Source organism: Oreochromis niloticus, linkage group LG16 (genome assembly GCF_001858045.2).
Source record: "Oreochromis niloticus isolate F11D_XX linkage group LG16, O_niloticus_UMD_NMBU, whole genome shotgun sequence".
NCBI lineage: Eukaryota > Metazoa > Chordata > Actinopteri > Cichliformes > Cichlidae > Oreochromis > Oreochromis niloticus.
Window position 1 is genome coordinate 5,750,226 of NC_031987.2, and position 22,529 is coordinate 5,772,754.

The following is a 22,529-nucleotide window of genomic DNA, read 5'->3' on the forward strand; positions in this document are numbered from 1 at the left end:
CATCTTCACAAATGTGAAAGATCTAATTATATAGTTAGGTCCATATCTAATTTTGCAGTTGGAGTGCAGACTTTCAGCTTTAACTTAGTGCGTTGAACAAACACATTGCAAAAAAATCTGAGGAAATAAAGAATTTTTAAACACAATGCCTTAATTTTAGGTGCTCAAAAGTAATTGTACAAATTACATAACTGAAAATAAAGTGTTCATTTTTAAAACTTGGCTGAACCCTTTGCTGCCAGTAACATCCTGAAGTCTTGAACTCATCAGATGCTGGATTTCCTCCTTTTTAATGCTCTGCCAGCCCTTTTACTGCAGTGGCTTTCAGTTCTGTTTGTTTGTGGGCCTTTCTGTTCAAACTTTAGTATTGAACAAGTGAAATGCATGCTCAGTTGGGTTAAGATGAGGTGACTGACTTGGGCATTCAAGGATATTCCATTTCTTTGCTTCACCTGTATTATGAAACGCCACCCAATCATCAGCCACGGTATATAGTGTGTGTTTGCCTGTGCTTGTTGTCGGTCCGTCTGCCTTCCTTGGTGTTTCTCTGCGCTTCTCTGCTCATCATTCCGTGTTTCTCCCTGAATTTTATGGTTTCAGATTTGTTCACTCGTTTTCCCATTTCATGCTATTTCTTAGTTCTGTCCTCGGCATCCTCGCCCTTGTTTGTTTTCACCTCCTGTTAATAAAGCTCACTCGCATCATAACCAGTGCCTGCATCCTGGGTCCTTCTCTCATCTCCACGCGACTTGCCTCACAAACCATGACATTTTGTCCGTTCAAGCACCACACCACACCTCAAATCATCTCCAGGCCCTTTATCTGCTTAATTGATAACACCAAATTAAGCAGTCCAATTACTTTTGGTCCCTTTAAAAAGATGGTGGCATATGTTAAGGAGCTAAAACTCCTAAATCCTTCATCCAGTTTGAATGTGGATACCCTCAAATGAAAGCTGGGAGTCTACGCATTATGTCCATGTCCATTATATAATTATAATCGGTGTATGTTTTAGTAAACAGGTAAAAAACTAAAACTTGTGTCCAAATACATATGAACCTAGCTGTGGTTCTTGTTGTCCTCACACTGAACCCATACAGTTGGTGTAGTCAGCTTTGGCACTTTTCATGCAAAAAAAGGGCTGACACTGGATATTTGTTTTGGAAATGACTCATTTGCATAATTTCCAACTGATGCAATGTTCTGACATTTTAAGCAACTAAAATGCTAACACAAGTAAAAAACTATAATTCGGTTACATTTCAACCTTAAGGTAACATAGAAAGTTTAAGTGGCTCTTTTGGCTATGCTAACTGTGCACTCTCCACCTCTATTGTTATGATTTGAAAAAAAAAAAACCCTTAGTAGTTCTGCCTATTCAGCCACACACTGATTTGTTTTTGTTTTTTTGTGTATGAGGTTTGTTCATAATATCTACTGAAGAACAGATTAGCAGATTACCCCGTGGATCATTATGAGGACGACTGCATGTCATTTCAGTTGGATCGTTAGCCATATTTATGGGCACCACAGTTGAGTACACAAACAAGGAGTTAAATCAAATGGCTGAGGAGACACAGGAGATAGAGGGAGAGGCACACAGATAATATAATGTGAGAAACCGGTGGTGTTCCTGCACTGACTCTTCTGCTGGAGGAGAGAAACTTTTGCTGCCAAGCACTGAGCCTGTGGATGCCTGAATTTGTGGCTCTGATAAACATCACTATACTGCAGATGGTGTTTCTCGCGTCCAAAATCAACTAGAAGAAAAGACCAAAACTGATGGGACCAGACCACATGGTGAGTGAAAGCGACAGCAACAAAAGTCAGTGTATGAGCTGGATTATATAGTGTATTACAGAATGTGATATGAATGTAATTCTGTGAGATACTGCCCCGCTCAGCCTGTGATCGGCCAACATTTCTAAATGGCTTGGGCTCATGCCTCCATCATGAGCACAAGCTGTTCATAGGGTGGCTTGGGTTTTGTATTTTTGCTATTTATCACACAAATGTGGTGGAAAAATAGCCATTTTGGCTAAGATTACAGGTTCTGCAGAGGATAACGGTCATTTGATGGAGTAATGGTAGTTTTTAAATCACGACAACTTAGAAAGCCGTCACCTCAGAGGAGTTTTCTGATGGGATGCAGCACCTTGTGAGCTCACGCTTTTCTCCAAGATTCGCCCTTGAGCCGATCAAAGATTCCATAATGTGAACACGCAGGAAGCTCTTCTTTGTAGTGGAAATCCATTTATCTCCCTGAATGGGATGTCTCACCTGACATCTGAGCCTTCCATTTAATGTTGTGTGGGGTGACAGAGGCCATTTTAAATCCAGGTTTGCTTTTAAAAAAGCCAACAAAATAAACAGAGGAAGCACACTAAAGCACAACCACTGCAGTACAGACGCTAACACAGAGACAGTTAGGGAGATAGTATCTATCACTTGTCTGGAATGATTAGCGATTCCCCATTTCATGCATCAGTTTTGTGAAAGAAACCTGGAGCGAAATCAGGTGACACTTTTTCTTGAGACACGTGAAGATAAATATTCACTTAGCCCTGCTGGACAGTGCGGTGAGCCACGTCCTCTCTGGAGTCTCCACTTTTTTCTTCACACAAAAGGTTTGCGAGTAAAAGAACAAAATCAAATTTATGCTAAATTAAAATGTGATAATTATTGAAAAGGCTTCTCTGAAGGGCCTTTCAAGTATCATGCCTTTATTGTTCCTCGCTGCATACTCCTATTTGGCGCTCCTAAGTGATATGGACTGATTATTTGGGGGCTCACAGCATTATCCTCAAGTTGTTTTTCATCATTTTCACAGGCTGTGACATTTTAAAATGATGAGAAAAGATCTATTCATCAGCTGCTCACAACAGTGCACACAGCCAGACATTACCTACGTGAGCACTCAGCTTGTAAACATTTTTCATAAAGAGTGTAAATTCATACAAGATGATGGAGATTATTTTACTGATTGTATATCTCTCTACCTGCTTCTCTGCCTCAGGCTCGGTGCTGCATAAAAGCTACACTTTCTAAGTAGTTTGTTTTTTTTTTACGGGGGAAATTAACTTGAGCTTTCTTTTTTAGGGACTTAATCAGGACATCTGCTCTTTGTCCCAGAGGACTCATTTCCCTTGTCAATGAGGTCGTGTTTTTCTCATTAGCATCAGATGTTTTATTGTGTAGCTCCACTTTTACAATAAACTTTAAACAGAAACTTTCTTCACAAACTGCAATTCTGAGCTTAAAGGAGTACACACTACTAATTATGGTATTAGTTGCTGTATGACATGGCCTTGCTAACCACTTCAGCTATGTATTTTTCATGAATGTGTGCAGTCTTCTTTTCATAAGGCTGCTTGAATGGTGTGTCTTTTTTTTATAAGACAGATAGGTGACTGAGATAAGCTGACTGGTCCACAGACACATTACAAAAAATGTGAAGGTTCTGGGTGGATTAAAGTGCAGCCTGCAGCACTGTAAGCCAACAGGGATTCAAATCTAAATGACAAAATGAGTCATATGGCAGCGCAATCTAAACAGCCGGTTGGGTAAATTGCTTGGTCAAGGTTAGGAGGAAATCACAGTCATTATAGCCACACTAGCAGGACTTGCCAGTGGTAGGAGATGAGGCACTTGTCGCAGTCTGTTACAAGTAATCTGCTTTGCCTGACCATCAAATCTCACTACTTTTCTACAAATCATCTGTTAAATGCAATCCTGACTGCATCACCTGATGCACATCCAAAGGAGTTCATTGCACCAATGTGTCATTCCAGCCAGCCTTCGGGAACCAAACCTCCTCAGTATATTCATTTTGGAAAATGTCTTCCATTATTTACGATATAGGGGAAAAGGCCTAAATACAAGAATACTAAAGACACACCATGTCTGTTTATGAAAAACTATACAAATCATTTTCTTTTCTTTTTTGAATTATATCTCTACCTGTTTTAACATGGGCCACAAATATTGCTGTGTCCTACCAGCTAGAGCATCAGATAATGACATTTTGTCAGGGTTTCTGGACTCCCTGAGATATGCTCAAGGGCAAATGATCCTGTTTGAAATAGTGAAAAGTCTACACGGTGAGGCAGAATGTGTGATGATAGCATAAATCACACGACAGTCAAACAAGACTTGTTCTTCTTGGGGATTTTTGCTCTTGACCTGTTTCAGGTCTGAATTTTATTGACATTACCTTGGAGAGCTCTATGTGGGAAAGCAAATGTCCAGATCAGTCAGATCGAGATGTTAAATGTCTTTACACTGCCACCGTCCTCATATAAAGTTCATGCCCATTTGAGAATAAAGCAGACACATTTTCAGGGACTATACTGAAAGCATCTGGGCAACACGTACCATGCTTCCAGCAGGTTCTACACAGCTGGTAACCTTAAATCAAAGCGAGTGAGAACACATCTCCTACTGTGTGCTACATATAAGAAAGATCACCTATGGGTAAAGTTCAGACCTGATTATCCCCAAGAGTGTCTGGAGTTAATGAGGCCACGTCCACATGTGCACAGGTGTTTTTTCAAACAGGAGTTTTCCAGTTTTGCTCTGAAAAAGATCTCCGTCCACATCAAAAGCACTAAGAAGGGCGTGCATAAGCAACAGGTGGCAATATAACCCTAGCCAATGTAGAAATGCTGGCCAATTAGAAGCCTACTAATAACATGGTGCACAGAGTGGCATAAAAAAGACATAAAAACACACACCTTTGACTTTTTTCTTGTCCACATGTAAATGCAGAAACTGAGCTTCTGAAAATCTTCAGCCTAGAAAGAGTTTTTCAAAAGCTGTTTGGAGTGACTGAAAACTTTTGACTTCATTGTTTCTTTGGTTTGAAGCTCACAGTTTGGTTCAAAGTACAGCTGTTCATTGCTCAGCAGGGTAAGAGGTGACAGTCAGGAAAAGAATCCTGCTACATTTTAATGCTACCACTTTTATTTAGATGTTGTGTAACAGAGGGATTTTTTTCTTGATATTTGGTGCATAACATTAAAATTAATGTGGAATTAGCAACATTTACAAAATGAAACCACCACTCATAAAAATATCAGTAATCTATGAAAGATTCAAGATGAAAGATACACTTCAGTGGAATGATGTGCAAAATAAAAAAGAGCCCACACAATCGTAGCCATTAGCCTGCGACCATGGACTACAAAGTTTATTTTGCCCAAGATGTGAAGCTTTGACCTTGGGTGTGTTGTTTATCTAGCCAGTATATTCTGTGTGAGACATGAAAGCCAATGACAAGTTAATCATACTTGCAGATCATTAAATCGGTACATGAACAACTTAATGAATGCATAGCATCACACTGGTTGTCTCATTGATTGCCTTTTGCCGTTCCTTACTTCATGCGTATTCACATCACCTGAAGTCTAGCCAGGAGTAATTTGCTCGGTTTGGCCTTTCCTCACATGGCCTTTCAGTGATTAATGCAGGGCCAGTGAATCTGTGTTAACCTCTCCACATCTCTGACACAAGATCCCCTCGGTTGTTCCCTTGCTCGTAGCCTGATGTTACCTGCCAGATGCTGAAGCAAGAGGGGCTGGAGCTTTTTGTGGGCGGTGTGTAATTAATGTATTTGACAGCACATTAAATCTAGACCACATAAAGAGTCTAACTCTGTGTGGGGAATACACAGTGAATAAATGTGTACTCTGTGGTCTATTGTTAACATCACCTACCAAAGACTGTCAAGCTGGTTTCGGTATGTGAGCATTTGTTCTGGCTGTAACAAATACATAGAGTCAATGTGTTCCTCTGTCAACAGTTGGACTCAGACACCTTCTTTATTGTAGAAATATAGTTTATAGAAATTTTGTTTATTGATTTATTTATTCATTTGTTTATGCCTCAGTTAGTTCAATTGTATGTACACTAAGAGAAATGTACTAATTTCTTTTAGTATTTCTCTGGTCACTGTATTGTGAATGAAGTTCAATTGGCAGAGCAGGTCATCTACTAAGCTGAAGGTTTGATCTTTGATTCCTGGCTGCTCCAGTCTGCATGCCAAATATCCTTAGGCTAACTAATGTTGCTGTCTGATGCATCCATCAGAGTATGAATGTGTGTGCAAAACATAAGGGAGAATGGGCAAATGAGGAAAGTTGTATAAAGTGCTTTAAGTGCTCAGGTAGATTGGAAAAGCACCAGTTCTTTTTTCATTTACCTTGTTGATGCCAAAGATCGAAGGAGAATGGACTGCTTTAAGCTGACTGTGAAGCAACAGTTAAAGCCAAAGTTACAGTTACTCCTTACAGACAAGGTATACAGGAGAGCATCTCTGAATGCAGATGGCAGATGTGCTATAGCAGCAGAAGACCACACTGAGACTGCACACTTGTCAGCTAAGAACAGGAAGCTGAAGCTACAGTTTGCACAGGCTCAGTTCCTGCTGTGGTTGGTGTGAATAAAAAGAAAGCATTCCTTTTACCAGTGGTTCAAGCTGGTGGTGGTTCTTTAACGGTGTGGTGGATATTTTTTGGGCACACTTTCAGCCACTTAATACTAATTGAGCATTAATTAAATAAATTGTAACATTGCTAAATCTCATTTAGTATGAATAAAGGTGGACATATAGCAAGCTGTGATCAGTGTTATCTGAACTGTTATGTTAACTGTTATCGTGACCTCAGCTGTAGGAGCCATTTTTGTGTCTGTTACGTCATGTGTGCCGCTAGGGGTCGCTTTTCTGTTTGTAAACGATGGTATTTAAGGTAGGCACATTTAATTAGCATCAGGCGTCGTTGGTCGAAAGGAGCAAACGGTTTGTGACCGCTGCGCTGTTGTGATTTATGTTAAATGATGTCCAATACTAAGAGGAACTGCTGAACAACAAATGTGTTAAATGGCAAGATAAGTACAGCTGGAGTTATGGGACTTTCTCAAGTTTTATTCATAACACTGGCTTTGCATCACCCCTGCCATCTAACGCCTCAGTGGCTTAAAGCGTCGGCTTAGCCTCTACATCAGGATTAAGATCAGAGTTTTGAGAGTTCAGACATTGTGTCTTAAACCACACAGCTAAAAATGAAAGGGAAATGTACGCGCATTGGTGAAAGGTGACTAACGTTAGAAGATAACTTGAGTTGCCCCATAGTGCTGAAACCACATATTGGCTTTAGCTGAACTCTGGAATGTATTTTTGCAAAGAAAGAAGTCTTTGGAAATAAGTTCCCTTCCCTTTTTAATTACTTAAAAATCAACATGATGAGAGGGAAGGATTACGGCAAAGCAAAATTGTTTCAGTGTTCATACGGACACCTGATTTTTGTGTTAAGACAGCTTTAAACATTGTGACCCTGTCTTCTTCTTACCTTTTTAACTGTAGACATCTCTGAGTTATAAAAGTACAGAACACATGTGGCAAATGAATGATGTCAGTCTATGACTAAAAAAATTCCTCTAACATGACCCATTTTGTTGGTGGTACTGAAACCACTGGAGTGCAATGATGGAATGAGTCGGTCCACTGGTTTCTGTTAAAATTCAATAATAAATGCCTGACTACAGACAGATGACACATGACCAAAGTAACACCTCCAACATGTGTAATGGGATTCATCTGATTCAGATTAGCAGCGTCTGGGATAATGCATGTCATTAACCCATGAACACAAAGGCCTGATGCATGTCATTTCCCTAATTTCGAAGAACGTGACTGAGCAAAAGCTTTAAAGATGGAAATTATTTGATTTGTCTCATATATTTAATGAATCAGGCACTGAGTTATTAGAGGTAATCTGTCTAAAAGTTATTTCCTTGGGCCACATTATACAGGAGTTTTACTGAGTATAATCTACATGTTATTACACCGGCACAGTATGTGATCAGTTATATCCTATTATACCACGGACATCATGTTAATGTCACATCTCAAATATAAAAAGAAAAAACACATTAAAAGTGTTAAATAAAGTTGTGCCAAATGTATCCTTTATTCAAACAGCATGGTAAAGTTCTTCTTTCATCATTCAGAGTTTTTAAGTTCGGATCATTTTATGTGCAGTTACTGAAAGTTAGAGAAATGGTAATGATCTGATCATATGTAAGTGTCTGGCTGACTATGTTGGGTTATGTGGGCTCTAGATTTCATCTGTTTTTTTGTGAATGATTTGATTTTGTTGGCTTCATCAAGTGTTGACCTCCAGCTCACACTGGGGCAGTTTGTGGCTGAGTGAGAAGCAGCTGGGAAGATTAGCACCTCAAAGTCTGAGGTCACGGTTCACAGCTTGAAAAGGCTAGGGAGTCTACTCTGGGTCAGGAGCAAGTTGCTGCCCCAGAGTGGAGCAGTTTAAGTATCTTGTGGTTTTGCTCATGAGTGAGGGGAGAGTGGAGCAGGAGATTGACAGATGGATTGTTGCGGCATCAGCAACTATGCAGCTGCTGTAGTGGTCTGTTGTGGTGAATAGTGATCCGATTGTGAAAGCAAAGCTCTCAATGTACAATTTACGTTCCTATTTCTACCTGTGGTTGCAAGCTTTGCGTAGGGAGTTTGTCATGGTCCATGGGAGCAATCGTGCGGGGAGTGTTTCGGGATGGCTCTTCGGCTACGCCCTCGGGCAGGGCCACCAGCGTTGCACCTGAATTCCATCCACAGGCAATCACAGGAGGATTATTTCAGCCAGCACGGTCTGCTGCTCCATGCCGGTCCGTTCAGTCACTCTTAGTAGTAACTAAGGCTCGCCTGTGCTCTGTACCCGTTTTGTTTTTTGGCTTGTGTTTAATTCTGCTCCCTTGTGCCCGGGTCTCCATCCTGCTCGCTGGAAATACTACCTGCCTGTCCTCCTGCCTGCCCTGTACGCTGGATAACACTCTCTGTTACTTCATCCCTCTAGATTCTCCCGCGGACGTTTTTCCCCTCCGAGCTCCGCGGTCTGGCTCTGACAGTAAGCCTGTAGCATCATTATCCTGTTTTGTCCTTTCACCTCTGCTTCCCCGCAGTTAAGTAATTGTTTCCTCTTCTGTTGCAGTTTTCCCACGGTCCCGATTACAGCTTCTCTCAGCACCTCCATATTTGCTCCCATTTTCTCTGGCCCAAGTTGAACTTTCACTTTCATAGTTTGCAATTGTTTTCTCGTAAAAGAAATAAACTTTGTATATAGCGCACTGCTAAATTTGTCTTGAGTCTGCTTTTGGGTCCAGTATTCGTGAGAACCTCCGTTCATGACCAATTTTAATAATTAAATTATAGATACAAGTGGTGGAGTGTCTTCCAAAGAATGGCTAGGCTCAGCCTTAGAGAGGATGCGTTCAGTCACCTTGGAGGTAATCAGACTAGAGCTGCTACTCCTCCACACTGAAATGTGCCAGTTGAGGTGGTTTGGGCTGACCAGGATTCCTCCTTGGTGCCTCCTACTTGAGGGCATCTTGTATTGGGAGTAGGCCCCGTGGCATTCCCTTGTCCTTCTGGAAAAGCTGGGTGATGTGGTTAGAGAGAATGTAATTTGGGTGACTGCTCTCTCCACAATTTTGACTCAAATAAGCAGCAGAAAACAGATGGATGGATTAATGTGTCCTATTGGAAGGCCTCTTCTTCCCAGTTGCTGTTGTTTGAGAGATCAAGCTACAGTATAGTAGATTTAGTGCATTTAGATTCATTGCAGAGCCACTGATGTTTTTCCGAGAGATTATTCAATTCAATATTCAATTGACCTCAAGAACTCACTTCCAAGTAAGTCAGATTTTGATGCTCTAACTTTGGAGATATGTATGTGCAAATCGAACAGCCCCGCTGGCTGTAGTAGTTTTTGAATTAGTTTTTGATTTTATGTGATAAAATGATATGTTCAGTGGGAGCAGGCTTTAGCACAGTGAAAGAACAAGGTTACATTGTCTCCAGAGTGTCTTGAGACTTGTCCTGACTTTATATAGTTGGTAGGCAGTCTGGTCTCATTAGCTGACTATAGCACTCAAACTTTACATTATTTCTGTTGTGGTCTTGTGTTTTGACCCAGAGTTTTCAGTTTATGTAAAGTCTTCTTTTTTGATGTTTTATTTGGTTTCTTATTGGTTATTGTTACCCTTTATATTTATATCTCTTCTTTATATCTTCAGCCATTCGTTCTTGGTTTCAGTTCTGTTTAGGGTTTCATAGTTCACAGTTGCTTATGTTATTTTTCCTTTCCCCCCATGTTCTACTATATTTCATTTTAGTGTGTTAGAGCCTTTGTATCTATATTTAGTCACTTCCTGTATTATTTTGGTAGTCCTTTGTCTCTTGTACTTCATGCTGAGTTTTACTTCCTTTCTCTCATTATCCCTAATTAGTCTTATCTGTCCCTCATCACACAGTTGCCTCCGCTCCCTCTGCCTCATCATGTATATAAATACCCAGTCTTCCCTTTAGACATCTGTGTAGTTATTCTGTCTCCCTGTGCTTTGGATCTGCTCTCTTTATTGTTCATGTTACATCATTGGGCTCTGTTTCTGTTGTGGACTTTTTGGTCTTTCAGTCAGTATTGTTGAAAGCTCTGTTTCCAGTTTCCTGTGCGTTTTGGCTCCTCTGACATTTGTGACCATTTCTTTGTTTGTTTTGAGCCAAACAGACTCACAGAGGCCCTCCTGTGCAGGTATCTTCTCATCCTGAATGAACACATTTGTACTGATGAAGTATTTTGAGACTAATTAAGTTTCTGCTGCACTACATCATCCATTCACTGCATTCAAAACACAAACTTTTTGACACAGCAGTGAATAATGTCCTACCTCCAGATATGGTTTACATGATGCATCCTGACACTGTTTTTAGTTAGGTTTTGATGTGGTGAGTGACAAATTGAGAAGCCTAAACAATCAATCAGAGCTTGCATCAGGCTTCCTGAACTTACTGTTTGCCTTTCACTTCTCTACTGAACATGTCTTTGTCCGGCTCTGTCCGGTTCCCTTTCTCCTCTCTGCCTCAAAGACTTTCTGTATTTCGAGGCAGTGCTCTTCAAAGCTTTTGTTTTTGCCATAAAGTTTCCCCTACTCTTTTATGTTGTCTTTCTTGTGGTGAACAGCAGAGTTTATTTAAATATATTGAATGGATCCAATGGAATGAACACCTAGTAAGGTGGTAAACTAAAATTAATAATAATAACTAATAAATCATTTTACTTTTTTGGACACCATTATGGATAAGTTTGACAATTTATGTCCAGTTATATTTAATAATGTTCATCTCTATGTGTAATAAAAGGCAGGTATCATTTAAACTGTTTGACATGCTGAAGTAATATCAGTCAAAATACTTGCTTTTACTCAGACACTGATTAATACTTAGGGCAGCTGTTGCAACACAGTCAATCATCAGTTCAGCAGGCCGACAGCCCTTGACGATGTTCCATCCTCCGGCTGTTCTGAAGTTTGACAGACTCTCCAGATTATCTGTCAGCCTTTGAAAGTGATGATAGAGACAAACTTTTCCCGCTGGTGAACTATCCGAGAGACCCGAAGCATAATTCGATGTTTCGATGATGAGGAAAATGAAAAGTAAAGTTTGAAATTAAAATGTACTGAATTTAATGGAAATACTCACACCTCTCACTTTATGGCTGTGGATTAATAATGTAGTGACATTTGAACTTTCAGTCCTGATAAAACGTTACTGCGCTCGCTTGTCAGAGAAACTGTGAATAACATTTATTTCTGAGGTTTTTTCTATTTTTCCTCTTTTGACCTTCTTCCTGATTTTGCAGTCTTCATCACTTCTTTTCAGCAACACTGACATGTTTCTTCATGCTTTCATTCCATGAATCAATGAGTTTTTGGATGACATTTTTAAAATAGCTGTTATCTTTTGTTACGACTCGGCTCTGCTAGGCGACAAGGGCTGTAATATAAACGAGTCCAGAGACAGGAGGGTTACATTAAAAGAAAAACACAAGGTTTATTAACACAACTGAAAACCGTTAGTGAAACTCACTAGGCAGTAGGGTGCTTTAAACGAACATAACAAACAGCTCATATATTCAAATAACACTAATGTAACAGTACTCATCTAATGACAATTACCTAAACATCTCATAGGTGGCTAACTCCAATACAAAGGCTAAAAAGGGCAGCAGTACAAAGACAAAGGCAGGAGGGACAAGCTGCACAGTCTGTTCAAATCAACAAGTCCCCCACGAATGAAGACTCCTCAGCCTTTTATACTCTCAGGTGATTGCAGGCAGCTGTGTCATTGGTCTGTCGTACTCAAGGCTCTTGCAGCAGCCAATGGTGTGAGTGATCTGGCACACAAGTTGGGGCGGGCATAGGTCCGGGCCAGCCAATCCCCCGTGAGTCCTGGAACACTGATTTCCATAGAGGAAGGCGGGGCCACCTGAGGCCAGAGGCCGTAACACTTTTAATAAAGTGTTTTTAGACCTACTCTTGTGCAGCCTTCAGGTTTTCCATTACCACTATGATCTTCTGAATGTCCCTGAAGTTTTAGTTCCATTATTCGTTGGTTTTTCCCCATCAATAGTCCTGTCTAGACTGAGGTCATATGCTGTGCCATATTATACAGTATGCTGAGTCCTACACCAATGAGCCAAAACCACAGGATGTGGTAAAGATGGAGATAGTAAGTGATGGTACTACCCACTGGTTTGAACTGGTGCCCAGCTGAAGCCTTGAAAAGGTCTAGTCTGCCATTATCTGGCTCTGTGCTGGCAGCTTCTAAACATGGGAAGCAGGGTGGAGCAGGGGACACTTGAAACAATAGTTCTGCCTAATGCTAAACTTGCACAAAAATATTAAAATGAGAAACTAATAAGAAATATTTACTTAAGAAAAAAAATTACCTTTTGCTTGTCTTCAGGGTTTGTTAGTCCAATAACTGAAGAAGAAGCCTTGATTGCAGTGCCCCAAACAGGCCTAAATCACTGCACAACTGCCCTTCACACTGATCAGAAGGAGCAAATTTAGCTAATGATTTTATAATGACTTAGGAAAACTGTGTCTCATCAGCGTATTAAAGCTTATTTAATCTATTAGATTAAGTCAGATGTTATTAGTAGCCAGTGCTTAGTAGACCTCTGCAATCTTATATTTGAATTTTAAGCTGCAGTTGTTCCTGCATGGTCAAAGTATTTGTTAAAATTTTCTCCCGGTCCCTTATATGACCTGGTCCCTTAACCAAACATGCATGTCTTTGGACTGTTAACTGAATGGATGGAAAATAAAAAAAAATATTTAAAGATTTTTTCTAAGGTTATTATTGCAAGCTTGTATCTGTTCCAGTATACTTGAGATTGGCAAGGATTGTTGCCTTTTGACAAGGGCAAACTTTTTGGATTAGTGCAAACTTCAAGAAATATGTTGTGCTTGAATGAAACAGTGGTGGCATTATGTTGGGGAATCCTTGAACAGATCTCTGTGCCAGACACTCCAGGACACCTTCATGATCTTGCAGATTTCATCCTTCAGCAGGCTGGAGATGTTTTGATGGAACCTAAAAGTCTGTATCTGTATGTCTCTTGACAAATATTTTTGAGACTCCTGTCTCAAATATTCACATTCATTTGCAGTGTACAAATGTCCAATTCCATGGTTTATTTGCTTAAAGTGTTTATCAAAGCATGCACTTTCCACTTATTCAGTCTTTGGTGCCTCAGATAAGGTTGGCTGAGCATGTGAACTGGGTTTAAAACACAATCTCTTAAACACAAAAATGAATATATTCAATAGTTTAAAATGATATCCAGATGTAAGGCTCCCGTCCAAACCCACAAAGGCTTAAAAAGAAGGACATTGATTTAAGTTTCATAGAAATATAGCTTTGCAATAATTGATCATAAATTACTCATGAAGGAATTTGTGAAGAGTTTGTCCTTGGAAATTAATACACCTTTCTTCAATCGGAATCAGATTTGTTTGGCTTTGAATTGCTATGTCATGAGTGAAAAGTCATGAGTGAGCTTCTTGACTTCACAAACATTTTGCCACACCACATGACACTATGTAAATAAAATAAGACTCTTTTGTTGCTTTTAGTGTCATGCTGAGTGTTGGACTTGGCAGGCACATGCAGGACTGCTTTACATCTGTGTCCAATATTGTACTTCCTTTGAATAACAAGTATGCTCTTGCTTCCTGCCACAAATATGATTGTCGATGGCAAATGTTGAAAAGACTTTCTCATCATTGCATAAATCCCTTAGGTCACGCCATATTTGCACTGGCCTTTCAATCTGACGCCAAGCCATGCTCAGAAACATCTGAGGTTTTGCAAATTTATTTGTTTGCTGCATCACAGCTAATAAAGAGCAATACATGTAGATGTGCTTGACCTGGAAACATGAACTCCAGTGTAAGTTAATCATTATTTACTAAAGAAAAACTGAATGTTTTACATAATTTATGGATGATATTAATTAACAGTAGATGGGTTTCAGGCAGTTGTGCTAACCTTCCTTACTTGCATTTAGTATTTTGCACATTTATCTGAATGTATTCTCAAAACTGAGACAGGCCTTTAAAAACAAAACCTACACATAAGTGCCTGAAAATGCAGCTCTTCTGATGGCTCCAGAAACCATTCTATCCAGTTTCTTAAAATGGAGTGGTGGTGGTGGTGAAGTATCCCACGTGTTACTTATGCATAAAGACAGACATACCTGCAACCAATTTAGAATCACCAGCTAATCTAACATGCATGACTTTGGAGTATGGGAGCACCTGGAGAGAACCCACAGAGGCACGTGGAGAGTATGCAAACTCTATGCAGAGGCGTTTATCAGTCATCCAATACAAACCTAAGACCTTGTAGGTGTGAGGTGATAATACTAACTGCTGCGCCGCCTTGCCAGTCTAACCCCAACTTTATAGCTCTAAAATGCACAATTTATGGCCAGGTATGAAAAAAAGAACAACTTTGCAACATGTAAACTGGATACTAGTTGTGGCCAGTAAGAGTCACTGTGTCCCAACACAGCAAGGTGTGAGTGATTAGTGTCTGCTAGTGTCACCCAGCAGACACTGAAGTGGACCTTTCAGCTATGTTTGTGTAGTTGCTGCATTTTGGACCATTTGTAATGGGATTAGCTGACACATTGTATCTCTGCAGCTTCCTGAATAAGCTTCCTAACATTAGTGACATAGTGTACCACCGTCCCATCCAAATATGATATATTCTTTACCTAGAAAAACTAATATGGCAGCAGCCAAAATGCTATCACTGAGGCTTCATATGTTCATCTTCTATACAAGGTCCATGCACACTATGCTAAAACATAGCATGCTACACTGATATGTAATATCCAAAATGAGACACTGTTATTTATACAGTCAGTCCTTGGATAGTATTAAGTGAGACAGCTAAGGAACTAACTGGTCATAGTCATCTACAACAATCTTTGATCTACTTTCATAAAGAGTTGTTTTCTTCATTTTCTATTTTAAAGAAAATTGACCAAAATGCTGCTATCTTTTCATTTTTAAAGCCCATCTGTTATCTTTAATCCCCATTATTTGATAGATAAAAAAAAAATGTCAAGTATCAAGCAGAAAACCACAAGATAAGATTTATATCAAGAACCATACAGTCCTTTATATTATGTAAATAGAGACCTTTCCAAGGCATCAGCATGAGGCGATGTCTTACTTGTATTGATTTCCTATATCTACGGCACTACCCTGAACTCATTCTGTTCCCTGAGGGAAGAACACAATTTGTATGCATGGAAATTCTGTTCCATATGTATGAATCCAATTGGGACATTGCCCACTCAACACTTTTATTTTTTTTATTTTTTGTTTTGGCAAAATAGACATTTTTAATATTGTAGTTTTTATGACTCTATAATGGTATAATGGAAAAATAAAACCATTATATTTTTCAACATTATTTTTGTTTATATTCCTTTTTACAACTTTGTCAGTAGTGCTGCTTTATGTGTGTGTGTGTGTGTGTGTGTGTGTGTGTGTGTGTGTGTGTGTGTGTGTGTGTGATTGCAGAGGTTGATTGGCAGCCATTACCACAGGTAGGCTTCACACTTTCTTTCCAGCAGAGCCTCGTCGGGTTTGGTGTCATGCAGCCCGACAGAAAGTGTTTCACTTGTATGCAGATAACAGTCCTGTTGCAGGGTAAACACAGGTATTATCAACATTAATTATGGCTCTGTTCAATATTGGTGGGCCATTGCATTTGTATTGTGCACGCTAAAATGCCGGAAGGTCTGTAACACACTACATAAAACATGGCCATAATTAACTTCTGTGATAAAGCATTCTCACTCACACAGTATTTGGTCACATTTCAATACACCATGTACCCAGCCTAGTGTTTCCTGTGGTGTTATATGTTGTGAAGGGATGTATTTTACCTTAAACCATGAGCTGAGGTGATGCTCTTCAATACTGAAACATATGTAATTATACCACTCAGTTTTCCATTTTCCTACTTATGTGGATTTTTGTCTGTTATTCCTCTAAACTGGGCAAAAAGTAATTCAAAAAGACATAACCTGTTCTAGGACAGCTTTTAGAAGTAACTAAACACAAGTACTTTAAAGGCATCTACATGCTTAACATGCCAGACAGAGCTGACTACAAAGTTATTACAGTTAATTATGTGTGTGGATGTTATACATCACTGACATGTTCTGCAGCTGTTTTTCAGAATCACTTTGAAGTCCTGTGTTTCCAAGGCCAGGAATGAGCCCTCGAGGGTTACACATCACAGGTCAACATCACTCCCACCTAAATGCCTTTTCAGGAATCTTTAAAACACACTTTTACTGCCTTAGTAATCATCAACATTTGTGTTTTGTTTTTCTTTAGACTATTTTTTTTCATCTTGTGACAGAATGAAGAACAATCAAAAGACGTCATGACTTTAAAACATTTTACTAGCAAATATTCAGGTGAGAACTTTGGCCATTAGAGGTAGTTCAGGCATCCGACCAGAATGCCACCCTGGCGCCTCCTAAGTTTGGTGTTTCGGGTCATGTTGACTGGAGAGATTACATTTCTCGGCTGGCCTGGAAGGCTTCAGTGTAGGGTGGGAATGGATGGATGTTTGGGTGGATTCAACGCTTCTATCAAAATGCACACACATGTAAAGCAATGCACAAAACAGGAATTTGGAGTGTGGTATGTAATACAACTGTATGTAATATATTGCATTTGATTGGACAATGCGGTTCGCCACAAGTTAATCACAAATATATTTTGGCAAATCTTGTTTTAATTATGAATCATGCAAAACTAAGCATAAGAATCACAATTACATATGCAGTGTTTCTGCCTGTGGTATTGGACAGAGCAGATGGGGAATAATGTGCTATAAAACTCCACAGCTTAACTCTTAACTGCGGGTCAGTGCCAACCCCCCCAGGCTATCGTGCAACACCTCTTTCTCCCAGTATGATTTTTTTTTTTGTTAAAATAGCAAATTTAGAAAGGCCAAGAAGCCCATTTTTTAGTGTTTCTTTTGCTTTTTACATAACTCAGCCTGAAGCTAAATTCTCTGACACAAAACCAAAGAAGCAACTTGTAGCTTGAACTTCAAATTAAACAGCTCACCCTTGGGAACAGAATAGAGAGGAGCACTTTTCCTGTTATGCTTAGATTTCATAAGGCTTTCCCCTGTGTTATCAGGTGGATGCAGCAGATAAGTTACTTTGTACGTCTTTGATATTGTTGGTTTGCACTTATTTTTCTGTGGGAGTGGCTCCATTTTTATTTTGGTCAGAAAATATCTGAGGATTATATGAAATCAAATGGAGACCTAGAGTCCGTATTCTTGACCACGTCAGTCTTGACCTGGAATATGCCTTCCTGCAGCTCGCTCGCCTCTGTTTTCTAGGATTAAAGGACCACCAACAGCATGCAGTCAAAAGTTGCTTTGTCTGAATTCATGTCTAGAGTCTCCCCAAAATCCCACGTCAGTTGACGAGCACCTGGGCGCCTACAAAGCCAGATTCCCTTCAGCGCTCCAACAGTGACATCAACAATATTGCAGCTGACAGTGCCAAGCCTCAGCTCTTTGATTCTTTTTCTCTCTATCCCTTTCTTTGAACGGCAATATTGCGCTGAAATAATAAAAATACTCCTGCATCCTGACAGTTATAGTGAAAGGCATCAAACTTTGCCTTTTCTTGGAGTCTGTGAGAAATCAAGTTTGCTTAGCATGAAGATGTTTTGTGAACGATGGTCTACAAAACCCTTTTAGTAATCCTTATCCCTTTTTTTAAATCCTACCTTCCTCTGACAGGATATTTTGTGTAAATATGCCATCTTATGAATTTGATTTTATACATTTACACCATGCCAACTACTCAATCAAACGCACTGTGGTTAAGTGGCTGCAAGGGTGAACTTCTGGAAATGAAGCCAACACAGAATTGGCAACAATTGCAGTTTCTCTATGAGCCATTTGAGGCTAATTCCAAAAGAGAGTCAATCCACATAGACCCTCATATTAAACTTTACAGCATTAAAAAGCTTTATAACCACTCTGAGTGGGGTGAATGTTTAAGTCATCCACCTGGATAAGTGACTTATGGGCATGTCCCCTTTAAACGACAAGCGTCCCAAACCAGCTGGCTGGAACTAATTGGTGTCTACTAGGCCTCATCCACTACCTCAAATCATTGTCTGGACCTGTTTGCAGTCCGATTTGGTGAATCTAATTTGAGTATTTTATTAGTCCATTACTAAGCACTAATTAGCCAAAATCTGTTTCTCTGCTTTGCAGCCACATGGTGTATGACTGCAGCTTGTTAACCAGGTGTGCTAGCATTGGCTGATAACATTTGGAGACGCACAGTGTTCTCAATAGCTTTGAGTCTGCTTTCAGAAAGTTACATTCCACTGAAACAGCTAGCCTTAAAATGTCAAATTACCTTTAGAAAGGTGCATATAACAGTCACAGTTGATCCCTTGTTGACCTTCAGATCAAGATTAATAAGTTATACTATATGGTAGGGATTCTGACCCTGCCTTGGATTCATTTACCTTGCTGATAGAATGACCTTTTGTTTTCAGTGGGCAATTTTTGGTTAGATGCTGCTGCTCTGCTATGCAGTGTTTCACAAGGATCTGGATTAACTCCTCTGTTAAATTAAATTTTTATCAATTTTCTTAATATAATAAAACGTCTTCATTCACACTCAGTAACACAGTTAAGGAAATTCCAGAAAGCTGATTCTGTTCACTTTTAACATATGCAGGGGGAGAAAGACACCGTCACTCATCCAAGTGAAAATGCTACGCCCCTCTTTCTCCCACTGAAATCAGCATTCCCAATCTTTCTAAGGCAAAGATTGGATGGCGAATCAAACAGCAGTTGTGCTTTCAACCACTGTAAAGGCTAATGTGCAAAACCTTTGGATAATTGGGATTTTTTTTTTAATCAGTCTATGCCATTGGTGCTCACATCACATCACAAGTCCCCGACCCACTCCATTTCTTAAATGAGGAACAATGGAATATCTTGTGATTCTGTATACCTATGTGACATAAGGGGGAATATTTGCACCCTTGACTCAGTTTAAAAAGCAGCGTATATGTCACATGTTAAAACATGCATCTGGATAGTGTGGGCATTTTGTGTTGTCTTGCGTGATACATGTGTCCACTTTACCTGTAGCATGGGCAGATTTATTTATTTACCTGTGTGAAGCACTTTGCGACTGCTCCTTGTTTCAAAAAGAGCTCTAAAAAACACTTTGCTTCATTACTCAGGTGAATTCTGGTTCCAAAAAACATTGTATGCATACAGTATGATTGCATTAAAAAGATATTTTAATATGTAAACATTTAATTAAGCAATCAAAGTTTGATTATGCAAGTGTATTTTAAAAGGCAAAAAATATTGACCTTTACAATAATTATACTTTTGAAAATTTGCACTTTTACAAAAGATTTGATTTGTTAAAGTGTTTTTTTTCTTCTCACCAGGCTGAACAAGTCATCTTGCAACCTTTATTTACCTGTTACAAAGGAGTTCAAAGCAGACCTTTTCTGAAGCCAGTGGTGTTTTGATAAAGGGAAACTGTGAAAAAGTGTAAGTGTTAGAAGTCAGATTTTTAGTCAAAGAGGCTTTCTGAACATCAGGACATGATTATTCAGCACGATAAGGCACGCCTTTTGGGGATTGAATGAGTTGTGTCAAAAGCACAGTCAGATAGACCGAAAGCAAACCGTGCTGTCAGAAGACTGACACATTCATAAGTATTCACTGAGAGAAAAACAAGCACAAGATACAGAATTTGCCAGACCGTAGGACTCCAGTCAACAAAACTCATGTGAAAAGAAGACTTGAGAAGAGATTTAGTGATCACTGCTTGTACTCTGACATCTGCAGACAGAGAGGAAACAAGACCAAACACTTAGAATAGGACAGACACTTAGCAACACAGCAGATGACTGCATGAGTGGGGTAACATGGAGCTAGTGGGGAGAGAGCGAAGAGTGAGATTTTTCTTTATTACCTGCACAGGTTGATTCCATCCTGACCAACAGGTCACCCTCTGGTTGCGTCTCTGTTGGGAATGATTCATTCTTCAGCAGAGCCCACTGAGTTCCTTTAAAACTATGAAGACCAAAGAAGGAATGCTAACTGTTATGGACTGTGATTCACAATTGTTTGATGTCATCCACAATTTTGAATATTTTTGCACTATTGTCACATTCCAGTTACACTGGGATGACATCGTTAGGTTCTGCACACACTTGGGGTGTTTCTCTGTTTTCTCTCTGTCCCTTTTTTTCCTCACTTCTCCCAGGTGGAGAGGTGGGCTTTTTACTTGTCTCCACCTTTCCCAGGCCTGCACTCACACACCTGCAGCACATGGTTGTGGCAGTCCATCATGGTGGCAAATTGGTGGTAAACAATATTCCAGTTTTTGTCCTCACCTCGTGTATTACACTCAGTAACTGTTCTTCCTTGTGTGTGCTTATCAGTTCCCTGCCTGAGGTTCACTATTCACTTCCTGGAGCATTTACTTGTGTCCCTTTAAGGAGTGTGAAGATCAAAGCTGGCCATTTTCCTTTTCTGCTCTGAGTCTGTAAGCCTTTGGGGAAACAAGGACTTACCTGCCTTTCACCTTTCCGCACACCAGCGAACCTTCTTCACCTTCCCTGGATTCCAGCCTCCCCCGCTATACCTCAAACACAGAAACTAATAAGGTCTAAGAGTCATGTATTGCTGACCCTTGTAAATCTCAATTCCTCGCTGGCTATTAACTACCTTTCTGCAGACCCTCCCTGAGCTCAACAGTTGAGATTATTTCCAGCCCAGTTGCTCTCCTGCCAGTTGTCAATTCAGTCTATTCTGTAAATAAATCTTTTTAACCTTCATGGTTGGTCTGAGTCGACTCCTTGTATCCAACTATTGCAAAATCATGCAGCTTCAATAAGTCATTAACAAGAAATGGGGGCAACTGTGTACATTACTCAGGAACTTCACAGCGGGAAACAAATTATATAAAATTTGCAAAACACAACACAGAAGTACTTATCCTCAGTCTATGTTTTGTATGATCATATGATTTCTAATGCGTGTGTTTATTTAAGAATAAATTATCCCCAAAGTTCACTTTGGGGGGGATGAAACTAAGCTGAATATTCCCAGGGTGCTGCATGCTGCTGCTGGATGATGATTCACAGAAAATGCTGAGGACTTGTCAGAAGTAATTTTAAAAACATTACTGCATGTCAGCCAGACACCACAGAACACCCATTTTAATCCTGACCTCACCACTCAGCCTGAACTGCTTGTTCCCTATATTGAAGCGTTATCCAATTATACACTCTATACACTCCACATGTTACCATGCCACAGTGCGCTTTACAAGGTCTGTTGAGTGTTAAACCCCAGGTCCGGTCTCACTGTGCGCTGACGCTAACAATCTCTCATGAGACTGAAGCCACTGCCCCACACCTACTCGCACTCAGTCTCCACCCTCATCTACTCAAACCTTTGTCTCCATTTCTGTCGTGCTTCATTCTCCTCCAAGTACAAAGGTAATTTCGAGCATAGCAGCAGACTGATGGCTGTCTGCTTAAGTCTAAATTGCTTCTCTCTGGCTCCTTGACAATGTGACTGTATGCTGTCAAGTGCTTTGACCTTGGGAAACATTCACTCTAGATCCCGAAGTAATTTGTCAAAGTGTTGACAGTAACTGCCTGCAGACAAAAATGTGGGGTCTTCATAGTTGCTGGTTGAATGGCTGAGCTCAGAAAGGTATCGCACATAAGACGGAATTAAATGTGTTTCATTTGAAATACGTTTTTCATCTCCTCAAGCAAATTCTTCACTTGTCCCTCAGACGCTGGAGTTTCTTCTGTTGCAAAGTATTGTGTTTGAAAATAGATTTTTTGGCTTGTTTGTATTTTTAAGAGCAACAGGGGAGCTATAGCTGTAACTCAGCAGTAAGAGTCTGACAGGGTCGATGCCTCGAGTGACTCTCCAAATGCAGTCCACACTTTTTATGCAGCGCTAGACCCTGGACTTATTTTTCCTTTTTGATACTGACTGAAAGATTCAAATTATGCACAAGTGTTTCTGACCTGTCAAAGTCATACAA

At 39.9% G+C, this 22,529-nt stretch overlaps 1 long non-coding RNA gene across 1 annotated transcript; it reads left to right on the plus strand.

Annotated features, from left to right (window-relative positions):
* Positions 1–1,385: 1,385 nt before the first annotated feature.
* Positions 1,386–9,137, plus strand: LOC102082787 (uncharacterized). Its single transcript, XR_265980.2, has 3 exons — positions 1,386–1,800; positions 8,868–8,918; positions 9,003–9,137. It is a non-coding gene; the product is annotated as an uncharacterized LOC102082787 (long non-coding RNA).
* The last annotated feature ends 13,392 nt before the right edge of the window (positions 9,138–22,529 follow it).